The 20147-nt window shown below is 39.2% G+C and overlaps 1 protein-coding gene across 4 annotated transcripts in view; it reads right to left on the reverse strand.

The window, feature by feature from the left end:
* Positions 1–20147, reverse strand: part of foxp2 (forkhead box P2) — a 108119-nt gene that overhangs the window by 82089 nt on the left and 5883 nt on the right. For all 4 annotated transcript variants that reach the window (XM_051891313.1, XM_051891317.1, XM_051891320.1 and 1 more), the window contains exons 2-3: positions 16227–16293; positions 15769–15833 (exon numbers count right to left, since the gene is read on the reverse strand). The gene's annotated coding sequence lies outside the window, so the exon portion shown is untranslated. The remainder of the gene's footprint in view (positions 1–15768; positions 15834–16226; positions 16294–20147) is intronic.

Raw genomic sequence — 20147 nt, forward strand, 5'->3', positions numbered from 1 at the left:
GTTCAGCCTCTCTGCAGCTGCTGCTCTGCACTAATGCAAGACGGTGTCATATGAAAACTATTCCTCTACCCAAACCACAGAGCTGGTCATTAATGAAACACAGCCTGCACAGTGAGGTCATGAAAAGTCTACATTTCAGCAGCCACATATACAGGAAAAAAAAAAAGAAAAAAGAATAATTCCCAAAGAATAGAGGAACAAAAAAATTCTGATTCCAGTCCCAAGGACAGGGAAAAATAAATAAATGGCAGGGAACGGTGGCCTCTCACATTTTCCCCCCGCGCTTTGCAAACAACCGTCAACTGCTGCTCAGAAACAGCGCTGCTTCACAATGAGAGCAGACTAAACAATCCGATCCCGGCCAAGGCAAACGCTCTGCAACTCTGCACACAGTCGCATTTCAGGATGTCTCAGCTTAATTGCCAACTATCAAATCTCGCAATGGAATCTGTCCATTTGGCAGGGACCCCAGAGGCGGACCTGATAAAATGTTGTTTAAAAAGTGTCAGCTTCGTCCCATGATGAGAAGAAAATCATTTTGACGGGATTCGAGTTTCGGTTGACTCTTTTTTTTTTTTTGGGTCGAGAAGGGGTGGACCAACTTTGCATAGTTACATTCACAACATCAATGCACTGAGCAAGTTAAAGACACCTTGAAAACAATACTATATATATTAGGGCTGTAGATTTAATGCGTTAATTAGATTACTAAATTAGAGTAAAAAATAACGCAATAAAATTAACGCATTTAACGCACTTGCCCCTCCCCAGACCTACATAGGTCATCTGACATTACATAAAGTTTATTGATGACAAATATAATGCAGGGCAACAACTCACTGCATGATGGAGCCTATAGAATGCAGTCCCTAAAACTCAAGATATGGGGGCAAAAATGCCCCGTTTGAGTTTTTGTCTCATATTTAGGTCATATGAGCAATATCACACGAGTAACGAGTGCAGTATTATACGAGTGCTGTTTTTGTCCCATAGCCTATATAACGAGTGCAAATGCAATGCTGATTCTATACAATAGCTCAGTAAATAAGAAGTTAATATTGTGTTATTTTAGACACAATATTGTCTATTTTGTTCAATTTTGCCAATGAAAGTGTAAAGACAAATCAGAACTGTTCGTCTCCGCGCAATGCACAGCAGTGTTTCATTTCTGAATCCGTGTTTTGAACAAAGTGATATGATTCAGCGGACCATTCATAAAAGACTTGTTGGACTTGAAGCGGCGCTACACAGTCCGATCGGTGTATGACATCAAAGTACTACAGCGTCAAAAGCAAAGAGCTGTCTGCTCTCTAATCGCTCTTGTGATACTTTGATATCATACACCGATCATTTTGTGTAGCGATGCTTCAAGTCCAACAAGCCTGAAGAGAACCAGTTACTTCACTCCTGAATTAATCAACCGTTTGAATGAATCAAATGAATGAATGAATGACTTATTTATGGCCACCTACTGGCAGTTTTAGTTTCTTATTTAGAGTCTAATTTTATTTAAAAAATAATTTCATATTTCCATATTAATAAAAAAAAAAATTAAAGGTATAGTTCACTCAAAAATGAAAATTCAGTCATTATTTACTCAACCTCATGGTCCAAAATATCATTTGTAATAAATTCTATGTTGAATCAAATAAAACATTTCTTTCTGAAGCTACCTTTTGTAATGTCTATTTGATGCTTTACACAATAATGATTTCAAATGATCTTTTGGGGTAATTTGTCAGCCAAAATTGATGTGGGATTAAATTGCATATAAACTTACAGTCTTTCTTTTCCCTGAAAACAGAGGAAAAACTATTGAGGACTCATCCTGCACAGTTTTTGCCCAATCAAATTCTCTATAGAATAATAATGTCCCTCCCCCGTGAATCAAATAAACTCCATAGCCTTTAAGTAAATAATAAATTTAATAATAAAAAATAAATATTATATAATATTCATGTATTTTTATATACATTCTAGAGAGCTTTTGATTGGACAAGAAAACTGCAGTGCTGCATGAGTCATGCATAGTTTTGCTCAGTTTCCCTAAAAGAGGCTGCACATATGAATAAATAATAAATATATGATCATTTCATAGGGGACTTTAAAAAAACACCACACCTCAATTGGTGTCTGCAAAGCAAAAAATGCTTTGCTACTTGTACATGAATTGCCCGGGATACTGAGGCTAACACAAACCGGGGCGGACGAGCCACTGACAGTTTAAACATGCAGAGGGGACGAGCGCCATCAGGACCACGAGGGCAGGAGAATCGGTTTGTCACTCAGTGCGTCTTGTGGCATTCTGTTTTTCTAAGTCTGACTTTCAAACTCCCAGATCCAAAAAACTTCAAACAACCAAAATACCAGCACATTCATAAAACAGAACAGAACCACTGGGAATTTAAGACGGAGGGAGAGAGAGCGCGCACACACACACGCTCGCACAAAGGTAGCAGGCCTCGACAGCAGATGGTAAAATTAACATTTCAACAGTTCTCTTCTTTCATGTAGGTCTCGGCAGAACCGCCTTTTTTCTGGAAAAATGTAAAGGCTAGGGTTTGGAAAGATGCAAGGCTAGAGAAAGCATCTGGAAAAAGGGAAGGAGAATATTGGCTTATTGCTCCTGATGGTCCTCCTCAATGAAAAATTAAATAGGTCTGTTTTGCAGGTTTGGCTCTCTGGAGTGCCCTCCGCTCTGTTATGGAAACATCATCTCAGTAATTTATATGTGCTAGAACACCTGGTGATGAAGGAAAATAAACTTTTTTGGGCTTCTTTAAAATCTAGTCTTTTGACTTTTTCACCCTTGTCTAATCTTATCCGTCTTCTCTCGTTAACGTCCAGGCAATGTTCGCAAATGCGTTCAGGAGAAATAACCTGGAAATAATGGTGCGTTTTGTAAATTAACGCGCACTCCGAACAGACAGTGTCGCTGAGATATATTCAGAAGCTGTCTAATGCGTTTCAAATAAATAAAAATCTAAGTGGGTGGAAAAAAAAAAAAAAAGATCAAAACACAAAAGTGACAGACTCATTTGAGTCCATTGAATGGAACGCCTGAGTAGAGGCCATTAATTTGGACACAGTTATGGCTAAATTACATGTGTTTCACCTCTGTGACATTTTAAATGCAATTAAAAGCTGGTTATGAAAGAGTGCGGACTTCCTCGTGATGAGGGAAATCGCTGCGGTGATTAACATGCAAACGAGCTCACGCTGGCGGAGTAGATTGAGGTTTGAAAACCCCATTTACTTTTGTGTGATTATCTATTTACCAGTACACAGCCTTCAATCTCTCGTCGTTCCCTCGGCGCACATCACTCAATTACACTCCCACCTTTATTTACGAAGGTGCGACTGTATGGCAGACTCAAAGCGTCCATTCCGCCGAGCCATCTTTTGTCTAGAAATCGTGAGCCTGATCTGCAGCGGCCCTCCTCGGAGGGAATTCACAGCTGGAGCATGTCAAATATCAGCCCTACCATTTGGCTACGACGATTCTGTAAACGGTTCATTAACAAAACGTCTCCGACCGCAGTTTTACAAGTTGGCCCCTGATAAATTAAGTTGGAGGAGATGTTCCAGATGAAGATGAGGGGGTCTTGTGAACGTACAGGCCCTTCTGACGGTCTTGCCAGAGGAGCTCTGGATTTAGATTGAAATGAACTGTGCTGGAAACACTCAGAGTGCTATTATGTTTCGGCGTGTTGATGCAATTATCATCTGAACGCCTGGCAGCATCAGAGGAATCTAATTTAATTAATTTAAACGGATGAATAACCACGAAATTCCTGTTGTAAAAATGTGCAAAGGGATGAATGCTGGAAATATAAAAATATGCTTTAAAATAAAAACACAAATCACCATTTTTATGGAAATAGACAATGCATACCATGTTTTTTGTTTTTTGTTTTCCAAAAAAAAAAAAAAAAAAAGATTTTAATTTAAAAGTCATATGAATATATAATGGAAAGTGTCCCATAACTAGTCACCAGTTTGTTCACTATTTTTAATCATCTTTTTGCTTTCACTATCTCATTGATAAATGGGGCATAACAATATATTGTGTCACAATATATCATGATACAAAAATACAACAATATTTATCGTGGATAGTGACAATATGTATTGTGTACATATTCACCCAAAATTTTTAAATCAAGTTTACAGAGTTTTAGTGTCAGTACTACATTAAACTACTATATATAATGTTGAATATAATGTATAATAATGCAATGGGGGAGTTCTGATAATGCCAAATGTCTTATGTTACCAGTAAAAAGTGGCCTACATTATTTTAAATATATCTAGTCAGTGACATCTATTAAACATGCTAAACTAGATAATAGTATGATCCTACTCAAATACTTGTATTCTCTTAAATATGTACATATAAATAAAATAGTCAGATCAACTAGACAACATGATCCTGTTTCAATAAACAAAATGAATGGGAAGCAGCACTATAATTTTTTATCACTCACTTTGGGCCTCAGGTTGTGCCACCCACACCAGGCAGAGAAGTCTGGTCCGTATGATCTCCTTCCCCACTATCCATGCTTGCCGCAATGGGACAGAGTTTTGAGAAGCCCTCGGCTCTCTTAAAACTCCTGCTTTTTCAAGTGCTCTCAGCCTGCATAAAACAAACCCTGTTGATCCAGCCGAGGGGGTTCAGGAGAGCAAAAAATGGAAACAGTGCCATCCAGTGATGTGTCTAGGCATTCCTCAAGTGCTAGGAGTGCACTATCCTGACCCAAGGAAGCCCACAGACTGATATGTACTCTGGCAAAAGCCTGTAATCTGTCATTTCTTCTTTGTGGTGACTAAAGACAGAGAAACGTCTCGGCGGAGCAGTGGGCAAAACACATCAGAGTGAATAACGGTAATGTGCGCGCGCTGATTTTCAAGCAGCGGTTCAGCAAGTCTGTGAAGAGTTACATCAGAAAAACCTGAACAAAACTCACCTGTCGTAATCTAATCTGTGGTTCTGTAGAGGAAAATAAGCAGATAGTTTCAGTCTTCAACACTTTTGACAAGCATCTGCATGGGTAAAACGCCGGCTGCTATTAACTACTACTGATCTTATGCAATCTAATCATCTCCAAAAAGCACAGCATGGATTAATTTGTATTGAAAAGCATGTGGGTTTCATTTGTTGTATGAAAATAAAAGTTTTGTAATGCAAACAACAGGGATTCTTCATTTAAACTTCGTAACACTTCACATCATGTGATTATCAGACACTAGGGTTGTGTGAAATAGCATGAAATTATCAAAGATAGGGTATGCAATAAAATTGACCCTTTTTACTTTCTTAATAGAGATCCTTGGTCTTATTCTGCACAAATTGTTATTATTATTACTTATAAAGTCAAAATGTAAAATCTTTTCCACCTCTGAAACAACGTTTCTTTGTGGATGACATGAAGCAATTTTATTTTCAGTTTCTACCCTCCAATTAAACTACATAAAAAAAACAATTCACACAATCCAATTGATTCCCTTTTTTAATGTGTTATCCCATTTCACTCAAATACACAAGATTGCTGAAATAAAATAAGCTTTGAACACTTTTAATGATGATTTTAAGATTTAACAGCATTAAGTAGTTTACCGTGTGGTTCAAATCCAAAAATTTGCTTTGAAATGCTGTTTTAAATATTTATTTATTGCATACTCTGTACTTAAACACTATAATAAATATTGCATGCTATATAAAGTGTATAGCATAGTCGCCAGTATGCTGTTTGATTAAATGTGCATTTAATTAAACATAATATGAAAGCTAATTATATAAATAAATGAGAGATTGGTCTGCTAAAGAAACATCAGAGGGATATTTTGTCCAATCTACCCCCTTATTCCAGCTCTAAATCTATTGATCTATGAAACACAGGACTCAAGGGAGGAGATTCACTTAATATTATACAACTAATCATGAGATGAATAATGATTATACCATTTGGTAATTAAACGTCTTACAAACCATTTAACTCACTGTACGTCGGAAAGGGCCACCGGAGGTTGAAGCGATTGTTTTTTCATTTTTAGTTGCAGCGTGAATCAAGGGAGGGGGAGTAAAAAAAAAAAAAAAAGCATGCTATGTGACACAACGGTGAAAACACATTGATGGTTGTTAGCAGTTATGCTGCTAATCCTCTATGCTGTCAAGGCAATGAAAGGAAACAATTTGAGAAGGGAAAAAAGCCACACAAACACCTCGTTCTCATGGTGAAGTGGGTAAATTATATATTTAGAAAGCTCATTAGTCGACATATGCGTGGTTTCATAAAGAGAGAGAAACAGCAAATATATGCGCAAACTCGTAAGTGTGTGTATATGTTGTGAGAGAGTGTTCTTGGCACAAAGACCTCTGTGTATCACGGTCTCTGATCAACACGCAGGTGCACAAGACGCATGCTAAAAGCCAATTTGCTGTCAACAAATCCTTTCTTATCCCTACTTAAAGGTAATAATTACCCTGCATTAGCGCTGTCAGTTTGTTGTCGAGCATGAAGGCCGGTGCTGCACACATACAGTGTGTTTGTACATGCCAGGTCCAAAATTTACACTCCCCAAGTGCCAAACACAACTAAAGTTGGATTTGCGCGCCAGTTGGCCGACAACTTCAAAAAAATCCAACATTATATGGTTTTAATCAAACTCTAAGAACAAAACTCGTTGATTCATTGGTGTGTTCAAGTCATGTCCGAAAGATTGTAGACTGTGAAATTTTTTTTTTATGATAATGGCAAAATATGTTCTCCGATTAACTCATCAAAATAATTTAAACAAATTTCAACCAAGTTATACAAGATTCAACTAGGCAATTAGTTATTAGTTATTAGAAATAACTGGTACTTCCAATTTGATTATACTTAAAGGGCTCATGGCATGATAAATCAAATTTTCCTTGAGCTTTTGACATATAAAAGGTCTTTGTACCATTAAAACATTCTGCAAGTTTCATACCTTAAAACGCCTCCCTCGTTATAAACAGAGCATTTTATTTAATTAAGCTCCAAAAATGGCTTGTTTGGATAGTGGGATTTGTGACGTCACATGGGCAAATATATTTGCATATGACTGCCTCCAGAGCCAGACATCGACAAATAGTTATATATCATCATAGCATAGGCCCCCACCCACTGGCTATGATGATGTATACGTTTACGTCAGAACGCCGGCTCAGTATTGGTCGACGCTGAACACGTGAGCAGCACGACGCATGCGTGTGATGCTCATGCAGGAGCTGGCCAATAACGAGACGGCGTTCGGACGTAAATACGGAAGCATGCACTGCGTTCACTACGTCAACTGCATATGACAACAGTTCAAATTGTTAAATATAAGTCATTATTTAAGTCATTATTTTTGTTTTGTTTTTGCACAAAAAGTATTCTCTTCGCTTCATAACATTAAGGTTGAACCACTGTAGTCACGTTGACTATTTTAACGAGGTCTTTACTACCTTTCTGGACCTCAAAGAGTGCGATGACGTTGCTACCTATGTGTGGTTCAGAAACCCTCGGATTTCATAAAAAAGATCTTAGTTTGTCTTACGGGTTTGGGACGACATGAGGGTGTGTACTTAATGACAGAAATTTCACTTTTGGGTGAACTAACCCTTTAAAAGTTCTCGATTCAAAAACCCACATGATCTCATTCCTAAATGACAACGATTCTCCGATGTCTATTAAACCTTTCACAAAATCACACCAGGACTTTTGAATCTGCGACAGGCAGCATATGATGACGGGTGTAAAATAATGGGTGGTAAAACGTCTGAATTCACCCACTACCCAGTAAAAACTGAATTTTGGACACTGTGTATGAGTGCATTATACAACACAAGCACACACACTCATAACCGCTCTCATGTTCTTGTATCATTCATAATACTTGACGCTCTTTCCTGTGACCAGTCAAAGGAAACATTGAGGTACTTGAGATTTTATTGAACGGTGGCTTGTAAACGTTGTTGCGAGGAAAAGGCGTGTGTATTAAAATCCTCTAAAAGGCATTGAGCCGGGCAGGAAAGGGGCTAGAAATCCCAACAATGGTTTCCAGGAGGGCAGTATCACGGAATGCAAACGTCTGCCGTGATGAGTGTGCGAGAGATTAGAGACGAACTCCCCCCTCCACCATTTACATAATGTAAAAACTCTTTCATTCTCTCTTTCTTTCTTCCTCTCCAACTATTCACTAAATAAATGAGGAAACTATCAAAGCGTCGGGATGTTTGATAAAAGACAGACAGAGTGGATTCAGAACGGCCCGGCGCTCTCCACAATACATGCAGCGAGTGGCAGCATTCAGAGGCAGCCGACTGAGGAAGGGCTGGCAGAATATTTATAACGGAGGACAATGCTAATGTATTAGGGTGACACCTATATCTCCTCTAAGCCAAAGGGAATCACATTCTGATGCTGGCTTTATCTTCTGAGAAAGAATGCTGTGCTGGGAGGGGGTTTTATAGAAATTTGGACAAATGTAAATGTATAGAGAACGTGGATGATTCTTCACTAGGTTCAATAGGAACAAGGATCTTATTGAATGTGCCCTGTTTTGTTCAGCTTCTGTGTTTAAACCTGCTGTTCATTCAGATCAAGATGCAGCCAATAGACTGACAAACCTCTTCGGATTGCTCCCAAGACAAAACCTGTGGTTTCTGTTAAATACAAACCACTGTTAGGATGTCTTCTTGTTTTCTTATCCAGTTCAGAATTAAATTGTGGTACAGTTACACATTTAAAAGACAATCGAAACGGCATTTGCAACAGACATATCTTTTGCAATGCGATGTATTGTCGAGTAACTATTTAGAACAGGACTTTTTTGAGGATTTGATTGGACTGATTTTTTTAAAAGAAAGATATTGAATTTTGAGATTATCAGATTTGAGATTATAAAAACATTTTGGTAACACTTTGGTATGGGAAACATATTCACTATTAACTACGACTTTTGCCTCAAACTAGTTAATAAGGTAGTTGTTGTAGCGTTTAAGTTTAGGTATTGGGTAGGATTTAGGTATGTTGTCATGCAGAATAAGGCATTAATATGTGCTTTATAAGTAATAAACAGCCAATATGCAAGCTAATAAGCAACTAGTTAAAAGTGAGAATTGTTCCCCATACTAAAGTGTTACCAATTTTTTTTTTTTTTTTTTACAATAAAATGTATTGACAAATTGGGGAAAACAAGACTTTATTTTAATAAATTAACATTAATAAAGTAAATAGAGTACATTTTTAAAGTCATGTCTTTAAAGTCAACATGTAACAGCATTCGCAATGCATTTTACTTGCGCAATGTGATGTATTTCTTAATTGATTGGCTTATGAAAAGTAAGAGTATCATACCAGATTTAACTTACTTTAAAAAGGTAAACGGGGTCATTTATATACGCTATAGTACAGTATAAAACTACACTTACATGGTGAAAATCCCTTTTTGGACAGCCAAAAACATCCAAAATGTCTCTGCGCCTTTCATGAAATGACTTGTGTAGTACTAAAACAACTTAAAACTAAGTAAACAGAAAATCTGGATTGCATCACCTGACAGCAATGGCTGAGCATACTTCAACTGAGCTTATAAAATCATTCCTTAAAAACAGATTTAAATTGAGCCGTTCTGAGCTCTCAGGCCTCTCAAAAAACATTGAACTTGTGAAATTCCTAGCTCCCTATACCTCTAGAAAACAGCTCATCCCAGCCATTCGCCTGGAATCTATGAACCAATCAGAGATGTGTCTGCTCACTGTGTGTTCAAGTGTGTTTTCTAGATCATTCTAGTCTATTTCAGTGAATTCTCATAAGGCAACCTATTTTATTTACTTTATCTTCAATAAAATGGTTCAGTGAGCATTAGCAACTTTGAGACACGAGTTTCAATCAGCCCTGTGGCAGCACTGTCAGTCTGCATCCAGATCTGTGTGTGTGTGTGTGGTGCAACATGCCGCAGACAGGCGAGACAGAGGGAGAAAGTAGTCTAATAACAGACAGAGTGAAGCTATGAATGGAAGAAAGAGAATTAAGTGATGAAAACAGGTCTGGAGAAAGCAGGAGAGAAATATTGGGATAAAACAAATGGAAAAGCAGCGGAACGGGACGAGAAAGAAGTGAAGGTGAAGTCTAAACAAAACTAATTTCACTTATATTAAACTTAAAAGCCTGATCAATAATAGCCCCTTTCATACATACAGTCTTGAAATCATGTGTGAACAGGACCTTTTCAAAAATACAAGTAAATCAATTCTGGCAATTTCCCGGTAAGAGAAGTTTTAACATTAACAGTAAGTTATTGGTATGATGCTGGTGCTGTGTGAACAAACAATGAAAATTACATACAATTTCAGAATGTTTTGACTTAAAAAGTTTGCTTTGGGACAATCATAAAGCTCTGTCGAAGCTGTTTACAGGAAGTTCTTTTTTTTTTGCAAACGTGCTAGACGAACATCTGATCGATGCGCCACATCTTACGCTCAAGACCCTGCCTTCTTTTTCATTCATCAGCACTGCGCCTCTGCGGTTACTATTACGCGTCTCGTGTTTTAAGAACAAAACCGCATTCTGTGTGATCATCCCCTTATGCCTGTCACTCAGAAGTTTAAAAAAAAAAAGTAACTAAAATGAAACTAAAGCACTTCTCCTCATCCAAGTGGATGAAGCGAACGGCTCAGCGTTTAAAGGTCATTTTGATGATTGACATCACAGAGTTTACCAGTATTTTGGTACTGATGTGTGAATGGTATCTTACCGGTAAAAATACGGAACGCCATTGCTTGTGTGAACAGCGCATTTGTGTATTTACCGGAAAAGTTGTTCTGGTAATTTTACGGTAATTTACCAGAATTACTGTGTGAAAGGGGCTAATGTCTGTGGTACAAATGTCAATTACACATAGAAACTCAACTCAAATTGCCCCCAGTTCAAAAAAACAAAATCACAATTACAGTAATGCACCATCCATCCATCCATCCATCAAATAAACCTTAAAGGTTTTTACACAAAACTTTCAAATAAGCCAAGGGTGTGAAACCAACATTCCAATTTTTGTCTTGGCTTTTCTAGTTAAAAATTACAGTTATTTGAATTTCTGTTTTTCAGTAAAAAAAAAAAAAAAAAAGTAAAGTAAAAAAGTAAAAAAGTAATTCGAATTGCAATTCTGGATCTTCTTTGCTACCTCAATTAAAATTAAAATTTATTGCAACAAATTCTGGAACTGAGCTAGTGGATATATTTTCGAAAATACCTTTAATGTTTATTGCATTTCACCATACTCTGACAAAAGGGCAAGTCTAAATTATTTTCAGCATGATGCAAAACGTACCTGCTCTTCGAGATTTTCATTTAACAGGACTTGAAGGAAACAGCTGGAGAAGTACAAAAGAAAAAGAAAAGGGAGACAGACAGGAAAGGAGTGCAAAAGAGATTTGAAAAGGCTTCACAGGTGAGGTGGGCTGAGGGACACCCTGTCTGTTTGGTCTCTTGTAGAAGAAGGGCATGTTTATGCAGACGGAATCTCTCTCACATGACTCCCGCTGGCTTCAGCACTCAACATCACTCCACGAGCCTCAGAATCAGGTAGTGTGACCACAGAATTGGCCCAAAGGCATGGCTTTCAAGAGTGAGGGTTACAAAAGTGAAGTGCAAGCCATGGAGAGAAATCAGAGACTCTTGGATTTGGCAGCACGGTCGCTCCGAGAAACACATTCCAGTCTGAGACGGACATGTGACCCTAATCGGGTTGCGCTCGTCCCAACAACAAACACTTTCACCATCTATCAAGGCAGGTAACCGTGACACAGTTTGATTGTACGGGCTTGCGGTTTGTGGCTGGGAAGCCAAATTCCAGGCTCTAGTACCTCTCCTTCCGCAAGATCACTTTTCAAGCCATGATCAAATTATCGTGAAGAACAAAGCGGTGGGCTTGTATCTTTTGTAGTAAAGCTTTTCCTGTGAATGAGGCCAGACAAAGCGTTCAAATAGAGAAAGCATTTCAAAACAGCGCTATCAAAGCGTTGCGGGGGAGAACTCTGTTAACGTATAAGATTTCTTTCTTCCGACGAAAATAACATTAGCTGTTTATATAAAATATCAAATGCGAGAAACTCATTGAAATCCTGGATTTCTTTTGAGAAGAATCACATTTTATAAAACACACTAACACACAAAAATAAGACTAAGCTAATTTAATCTAATTTACATTTAAATGAATCCTTTTTGTGGCCAATTATTCACATAATCTAGGAGTCTTACAACTCCACAGGAGGCCGAAATCCTTCATACTCCGTTGGTTCAAAGTCTCTAAATAAATTGGCTGCAAGAAACCAATGGCAGCTTCCATCGCATGTTTCGTGTTGTAATCCTAGTTTAGTCAACTCAATTGGAGTTGATGTGACAATTGTTCGAACATATGTTTCTAATCTTACTCGGGGATGTTTAATACATATTCTTAATGAAGAAATTGGCAGAAATTGGTCATTGGACTCACATTCTCAAATATTCAATCTGCGCCCATTCATTCCTAATCCACCCATGTCTATTCTACACCGCGATCCATTTCATGACTGCACAGGGGGTTCAAAATATACTCCAGGCAACACACAGGGGTGGGTGGGGTTTGGGGGTGGAAGACGGCGTGAGACCAATGCATTGGACATGATCACCTGCAAGCAAAGTGTCTGGTTAATTCCCGCCACCTGGTCCAGCGGGGTCAGACCTATGTCAGACTACTCTGATGTTTTGTTTCAATTGTCCTGGCACTTGGAAACATTCCAGCACTCGTGACTCCACAATAAACCATGTAGATTTCTGCGTATGTGTATTATTGAGAGACAAAACAGACTAGCAAACCAAGGAGAAGTCGCAGTGAAGGACACTGACTCTCAGCCCATTCAGACGGCTGATTAGCATAGCACTCCTGCCGGATCAATAACCTCATTGACTCTGTCTGTCTCCTCTATCAGGAATGATGGTAGACTCCCTTTTGTAACTCTATTCTCGGGGCAACTGTCCATTCTCCATGAACTCTTGCTCTATTTTTCAAACGGGCCTCGATTTGTTTTCTTCTGTCTTGCTGTCTTTGAGAATGTGAGTAAATAAAGCTGTCTAGATGCTACTGAGAAAGATTAGCATGTAGCTTTTCGCTTTATCTGGTTCTGAATGCCTGGAAGAGAGAGAACAAAGGTGCCACCATCATTGCCAGAGTTTACTTTGCAAACCTCTTATTATCACGTTTAAGAAAAATATGTCCAAGACATGGAGCCACTCAAGCTCCAATTCGCTCACAGCATGACTTTACAAGCCCTTTCCCAAACCTAGCTTAACAGGAAAATGGAAAGTTGGAAACATAAAAAAAAAAAAAAAACCTTTCTAATTTGGAGACAAAACAATGAAGCGAAGAGAGTTTAAGAAGAGAAAAACCAGAACTATGAAGTGAACCTCTGATGGCCTGAACTTCTTTCCCCATCCATCATAAAAAGTCTTAAGTTTAAAATATTCGATCAAAATGGGGGGATTGACCAGTGGCTTGATCCCAGGAGCTGTTCGGGTTCTGGGGGTTAATGGGGGATAAAGATTAGGAGGAACCGGGCTTCGCTTCATCTCCGTCCCCAACCACCTTCCCTTTCCAATCCCAAATCAGCCACACAATGAGACCTGCCAATGGAGACAGATCCCAGTTTCCTTTGATATCCTTCCGAGCTTTTGGCTCTGAGTGTCCAGAGCAAAGCTCCATGGAGGTTACTCTCGACTCCGGGGAGTGGAAGAGCTCTCTCTGAGCCATTTTAGATGGAAATGACAGGCACTCTACTAGAACAAGAAATCAATTTTCAAAGCGAAGAACGCACTAGGCTGTCCATCCGAAGAGTGAGCAACGCCATCCCTCGTCTTTAAACTCGGGTGAGATATGCTTAATTGCTGTAGATTTTATAATGTGTGCATTGGCAGTGTGAAGTTGGACGGCAATTATATGTTTTTTTTTTTTTTTTTTACGCACTGATCAGAGGACTTCTGTTCCAGAACAGATATGCTTTAAGAGTTCATCTTTGAAGATTTAAGTGGATACTCATCAAATTAAAAACTAATATTCAAATCTCTTTAAGGTGGGGAGAGAGGAGCTGGGTTTTGCTTAGCCTTGTGAGGCAGTGACTTCTGGGGATTTCAGCCCCTGCCTTAAACCAAGCCACCCAACCTCTTTGGCAAATTCAAACTTTAATCAGTCCCGTACCTTAAAGGCAGAGTAATGGCTTGGAATAGCCTCACTGATGGATGCTTCTCTGTAGAGCTGAGTTGAGTTGAACGCTGGACTCCGCTGAGTTTAGCAGTTCGGCAGCAAAGTGTGGGCTGTCATTGCTAGCTCAATGAGAAACATTCTCAACTCAGATTTAAAAAAAATGGATATATTAATGCAAGAGTATTGACTGAAACATCCCATATCGCCAGTACATGAGGTGCTTACCCAAGTTTTTTTCTTTTCTTCATATTACAGCATAATAACAATTTTTTTTTAACATGATATGTAGACTAATTACTAAAGGGATATTTCATCCAAAAATTAAAATTGTCATCATTTATTCACCCTCAAGTCGTTCCAAACCTGTATGACTTTCTTCCATGGAACTGAAGTGGAGGAATTTATGTACTTTTTCCATATAATGAAAGTGAATGGAGATACAGGTTGCACCATTAAAGTTTCATGGGAGCAGTGAAAAAAATGTAATTGTTTATTCGCTTAAAATAATGTTATATTCCTTCAGCTCTCATTCACACTTCTACAGTACATATTTAAACAAAGTTCTTTTGTGATTAAACCTTACATGTTGCATCTAAAGGCACAGTTTTTGAACAGATAATGACTTAAAAGTTGATCTGTTTGTTGCAAAAATCTATCATATGGTTTTTTAATCTGCTAGGAATATGGCACATGAGTCATGGGACTACTTTTATAATATTTTAAAGTGTTTTTTTTGGAACTCACTCGCTATTCCCTTTAATTATATGTAAAGCAGTGGCAAGTACAATCTTCAACATTTCTCCTTTTTTGTTACATAGAAAGGGTTTGGAAAGACATGAGGGTGAGTAAATGATTCATTAAAATAAAACAAAATCAAACTTTTGATCATTTTTGTGAACTATCCCTCTAGAACAAAAATGATAAGAACAACTACTAATATCAGGACCCTTAAAAAAGTCAATAAATCTCTTGCTCAAACCAACATGACCTAAACTCTGGATGAACTGGATTGAATAGGTGCAGGTTTCTCTAATTTACCCTTCGCAACTGTAGCCGCTCGTCTGGCAATGTCTACATCGCTAATGACGACGACCACAATCTCCGTCACATAATCAGCGGTCACATTCTCACAGATGGTGAGATTCTTTATGCGTATTTTTCACTTACTTGGTGACAAAACCATCATCAGGGCTTCAACGGAGGGCCGGAAGGAGCCGGACAACACGCTTCAAACCTTTACCTGGTGGTTATTCACCACAATAGATTTATCTTGACTTCAACTGCCTTTTACATGAAACCCCACAACCGTCGAGACCATCAGAAACTAAGTGGACTCTCTCGACTATCATGATGCATCAAGAATCTTTAAGAGGTCCCCGGACTCCTCGTTATTAACGCTCCTCTCAGGATGTGGTTGATGGAATATATAATGGAAGTGATTTTTGAGAGGACATATCAATTATGGCTGAGACAGACAGACCGAACATGCAAATTAGCACTTTAAAGATTGCTTTTACTCACCACTTTCGCCTTGGTTTCAGAGTACTCCTGCTGCGCTATGAGCAACGGCCATACCAGGTCTCATCCTGACCAACACAGAATGGGAAACATGTAAACATGCATATATTTTTCTTCGAGGATTTTTTTAAACACTATAAAGGTGGCAAAACCACAAAAAATGACAGTGTAAGCATGTTGTCAAAGATATTTAGGGAGATTGCAATGACAGACAAGGTTTACTGTTTGTGTCATGCAAGAGTTTTTTCATCTCCACAGCAAAATAATTACAACAAAGTCTGTCACACTCCATCAATACGACAGGTCAATCAAATAACTGGATGTGGGCTCGTTTCACGTCAATGTGCCGCAGTTGCGTACGATCACGCACTCGTTTTTTATCTCGTTTTCAAAGAGTGCATCTGCCAAAAAGATGAAAGTGTTGACAGAAGTACAAGAGAAGCTGTGTTTTTCGATCTTACCCTGAGGGGAAACTTTCAGTTGATGTCCGTGTTTGTTTGGAAGAGAAGAGTCCAAGTATGAGAGAATCTGTCAAAAAACAACAAAAAAAAAGGTATTACGCCTTATTCAGAGGGAATTTTTCAATTGTAAATTTTTGAGAGCACTTCGATACCTTCATCTGCATTTCAGACTGACATATATCACACTCAGAATAATAATATGCGTCAGAAATGAGGGAAAATGTTTTGCCCTCGAAACAGCTTGCCATGCCTGGCAGGTTAAAACTAACCGAGCATAAATCAAACTTTCCATCGAGGCTTCTGCCGTTTTTTTTGCTGACACTCACAGATATGTTCAACTAAATGAGCGTGTGCAGCTCAGTTCACCTCATTTTTGAAAAAAATTGCAAGTTGTAACATATTTCTTCTTCTTTTTTTTTTTTTAAGAGTACAGTTCAATTGTAAAGCTACAGTATGGGACACACACACACACAAACCAGCCGAATGGCTTCGGATTCTCTCTGTCCCAGAATTCCAAAGACCCCTGTAGGCAACTAACAACTTCAGGATCCTGTGGAATGTGCTCCCTGAACTGTATGAAAAGAGGAGGGGGTTTGCTTAGGAGAGCATTTCTGCAAACACAAACCCGCCACTGCTTTAACCGCTTGTGTTTGAGGAGGTGTTACAAACTGAGACGGAGTATTTGGAGGAAATAGCACAAACTGTCTATTAGCCCGAGTATTAAGATACACATCTTCGCACTCAATTACATGTGCACGTATGTGGCGTTCGTAATTCTGGAAGTACACTCGGTTTACGAGCACAAATAGTGTATATTTAAGCTCACTAGCTCAGTCAACATTTGAATGAGAGATTTATTATCAAAATTAGATTTAAGACTGTTCTGTCTGTGCTTTTTGCACGTGCAAGTGTACACAAATTCTGGAAATGAAAAGCGATATAAAAAGGTCTGAATAATCATTCTGGAAAAACATTAATGTCCCGTACATGTTAAACTGCCTCCGAGCTTGTGTTAATACAGCCATGTCTTTGGACTAGGGCTGCAAGATATATATCATTTCAGCATTGATATCACAATGTGTGTATCCGCAATAGTCACATCTCAGGATGTGCGACGTCAAGTATAGGGATCGTAGCTGATTCATACAGACCAGGCACCACGGTTCGAAATGCACGTGACTCTCGGATTAATTGCAAAGTTTAACCATCATTGAATGACAGTTTATCATTTGCATGTCTTTTAGGTACTGTCAGTTTAAAGTTTCAAGCGATTTTACCATTCGAGCGCAAGAATACATGAAAAAGAATTCAATTCGGAACTCGAACACTTTTCTGTGCACACACAGAGCAGCACAGACAGCATATAAACACAGTCTCTTACGGCTTACATGAACATTTAAACAATTGAGAAAGAAAACGGATGAGTATCCTTATATTGGATCTGTGCATTCTGTCTTAAAGTGACAGCAGCCTAATATTCCTGCTGCCATCTGTGTCATTAATCTTAATCAAAAACCAAAATACAAAGAGATAATCACTTTTGTAGCTTTAACAAAGATTAACTATATTTAATTTATACAGTGAAGACTATGCAGTGTCATTTTATTTGATTTTTCAATTTCTGTACCTGAAAAACAAAGCACTGTTTATTTCATTTGTATCTTTGTTCTGTAGTATTCATCTGTGCTTGCAATTTGTTTATTATTTTCTATGCAGATTCACTTCCCTATAAAATCACCCCAATCATTTTATAATGATAAATTCTTTCCAAATAGAGCTATTCAAGTCATCTGGTGAAATTCTTTTCATATCGCAATATATATATAATCGCAGAAAAACAAAACATCGCAATGTCAGTTTTTTTCCAATATCGTGCAGCACTACTTTGGACTGAGAAAACTCACCTTTTAAATCGACTTACCAATGAGTTTACACAATACCGGACCCGTTTCAATTCGAGATCTCTAAATACTTTATATACACACATACACTGCATTAGCACAGGTCATCCTAATGTCACTGTCTGATATTTACATGAAGCCCGGCGTAAAAGTCGAGATAAACTATTTCAAATCAAGGGCAAGAATACCTCTCCGGCCCCTCTGCTGGGTGTGCAGATGAAAGAAGACATTATGCGAACAAGTCAGATTACAGTACACAATAATTTTTTACCTTTTCAAGTAAATACCATTCCCGTGTTAGGAGGTGGAAGCCACCGCAATATATTTTGACTGAGGGCCGAACGGCCCTTATCAGCGCTAGTCAAGCAATTCAGGCCCCCCGAACAAAGATGAGTCTTCAAACTCCCTCCATTCATCAGCGGACGTGTAATTACCCCCGGTTCACAGTCTAGACGTTACCGCTTTCAGGGTATTTAAGATCCCCTTTGCAACATGCAGCATGCTCGCACCCGGCCCAACGTTAAATCTGCAGCAGATAAATTAGCGAAGAATGCAAGTTAAAAAAAAAGAAGCGCGGCCACAATGAAAAGAACTTTATCCTCCCTGCTGCTAAATGAGATTTCTTTGAAATGCAGATCAGTGGCGCTAGATTAGTGAATTTTAGCTGCTGTCAACATCATAACAAAATACAAATGCGATTGTTCGTCTGGGCCTTATCTCCTTGCTTCCATCTGCTTCTTCCCGTATTTACTCGGGTCGATTTACTATGCAGATCTAAATAAGACGCGCTTGCGGCACAATGGCTTCTTAAGCTTCTACATCAAGGTATTTGAGAGCGCCGTCACATGAAAAGCTGCCCCATCAAAGGCACATCCCTAATGAACTTCCCTATCACAGAGGGATGGCACGGCGCTCCGGAGAGGCTCGCGGAGAGGCGCTAAATCACAGGAAGGATACCTCAGCGGCCCGTGGAGATTAACACACGACGGGGACCCTCAAACAGGAGGCCGTCCAAGCCAAACCCAGGGTAGCTTGAGGTTCAGCGGCAGATTAACAGCCAAATTAAAACACCCAGGTAGGGGAATAACAGCGTGTACCTCAAGGTAAGATGGACGTTTGTAACTAATACAACAAACGGTGAAGCATACAAAGCTGCATTCACCAAAACGATGACAGTAATCTTCAAAGCCAAGGAATAACCTCTAATTTCACGCCATATTTGTTGCATCTATACACAGATGGGATTACAACTCAAATCCCACAACTTACTCACAAAAAAGCACGGTGGGTGAAAGAGAGGGAACATATATAAGCGAAGTGCAAAGATGCATTTTGGGTTAAAATCGTCATGCACCAATGGTTTATGGAGGGGGGCTGGAGCAATTAGCCCCAGAGGCAGTGCACACACGAGACCGGCACATGTGGCTTGGAGTAGAGCTCTGACATCACGGCTTGATGAGAGGGCAATGGGAATACGGTGGTGGGGGTTGAACGTGAGCGTGTGCCAGCCACGCGTGTGCCAGGTTCCAACTTCCGCTTCACACCAAAGAGAAAGAAAAAAAAAAAAAAAAGAGCAAGGTGGGGGGACTGCATTCTCTACGGAGGCCCTTTCGGAAACATCCTCACACGGAAGCAGCATCCAACGGCCCTGCGGTCGTGCGACACAAACCGCAGTTGTCTTTTGCGCGTCTTTCCCTCCTCCCCTCGCTGTCTTCACCCTGCCAAGTGGGCTCGATGCCAGTCGCATTTGCAACCACGAGGGACCATTGCCTTTTTTTCCTTGTTTAATGAAATGACAAAACAACAGATTTACATATGCAGAAACAGGTGTTGTAACAGGTTTGACTCCTCTTGACCTAAAACGTGTTGCGTGGGGGAAAACGGGGGAAAAAGAAACGGGGAGGAAAAAAAAGTTTATTAGCAACAGCTGCCTGGAGGGTGTTTAGGCTCTGATGGGCATTCAAATCTACACCATCTGCCCTGCTGGTTGCCAGAAGTGACAATCTAAATTAAAAACCAC

The sequence above is a fragment of the Ctenopharyngodon idella genome, chromosome 4 (assembly GCF_019924925.1).
Source record: "Ctenopharyngodon idella isolate HZGC_01 chromosome 4, HZGC01, whole genome shotgun sequence".
Lineage (NCBI taxonomy): Eukaryota > Metazoa > Chordata > Actinopteri > Cypriniformes > Xenocyprididae > Ctenopharyngodon > Ctenopharyngodon idella.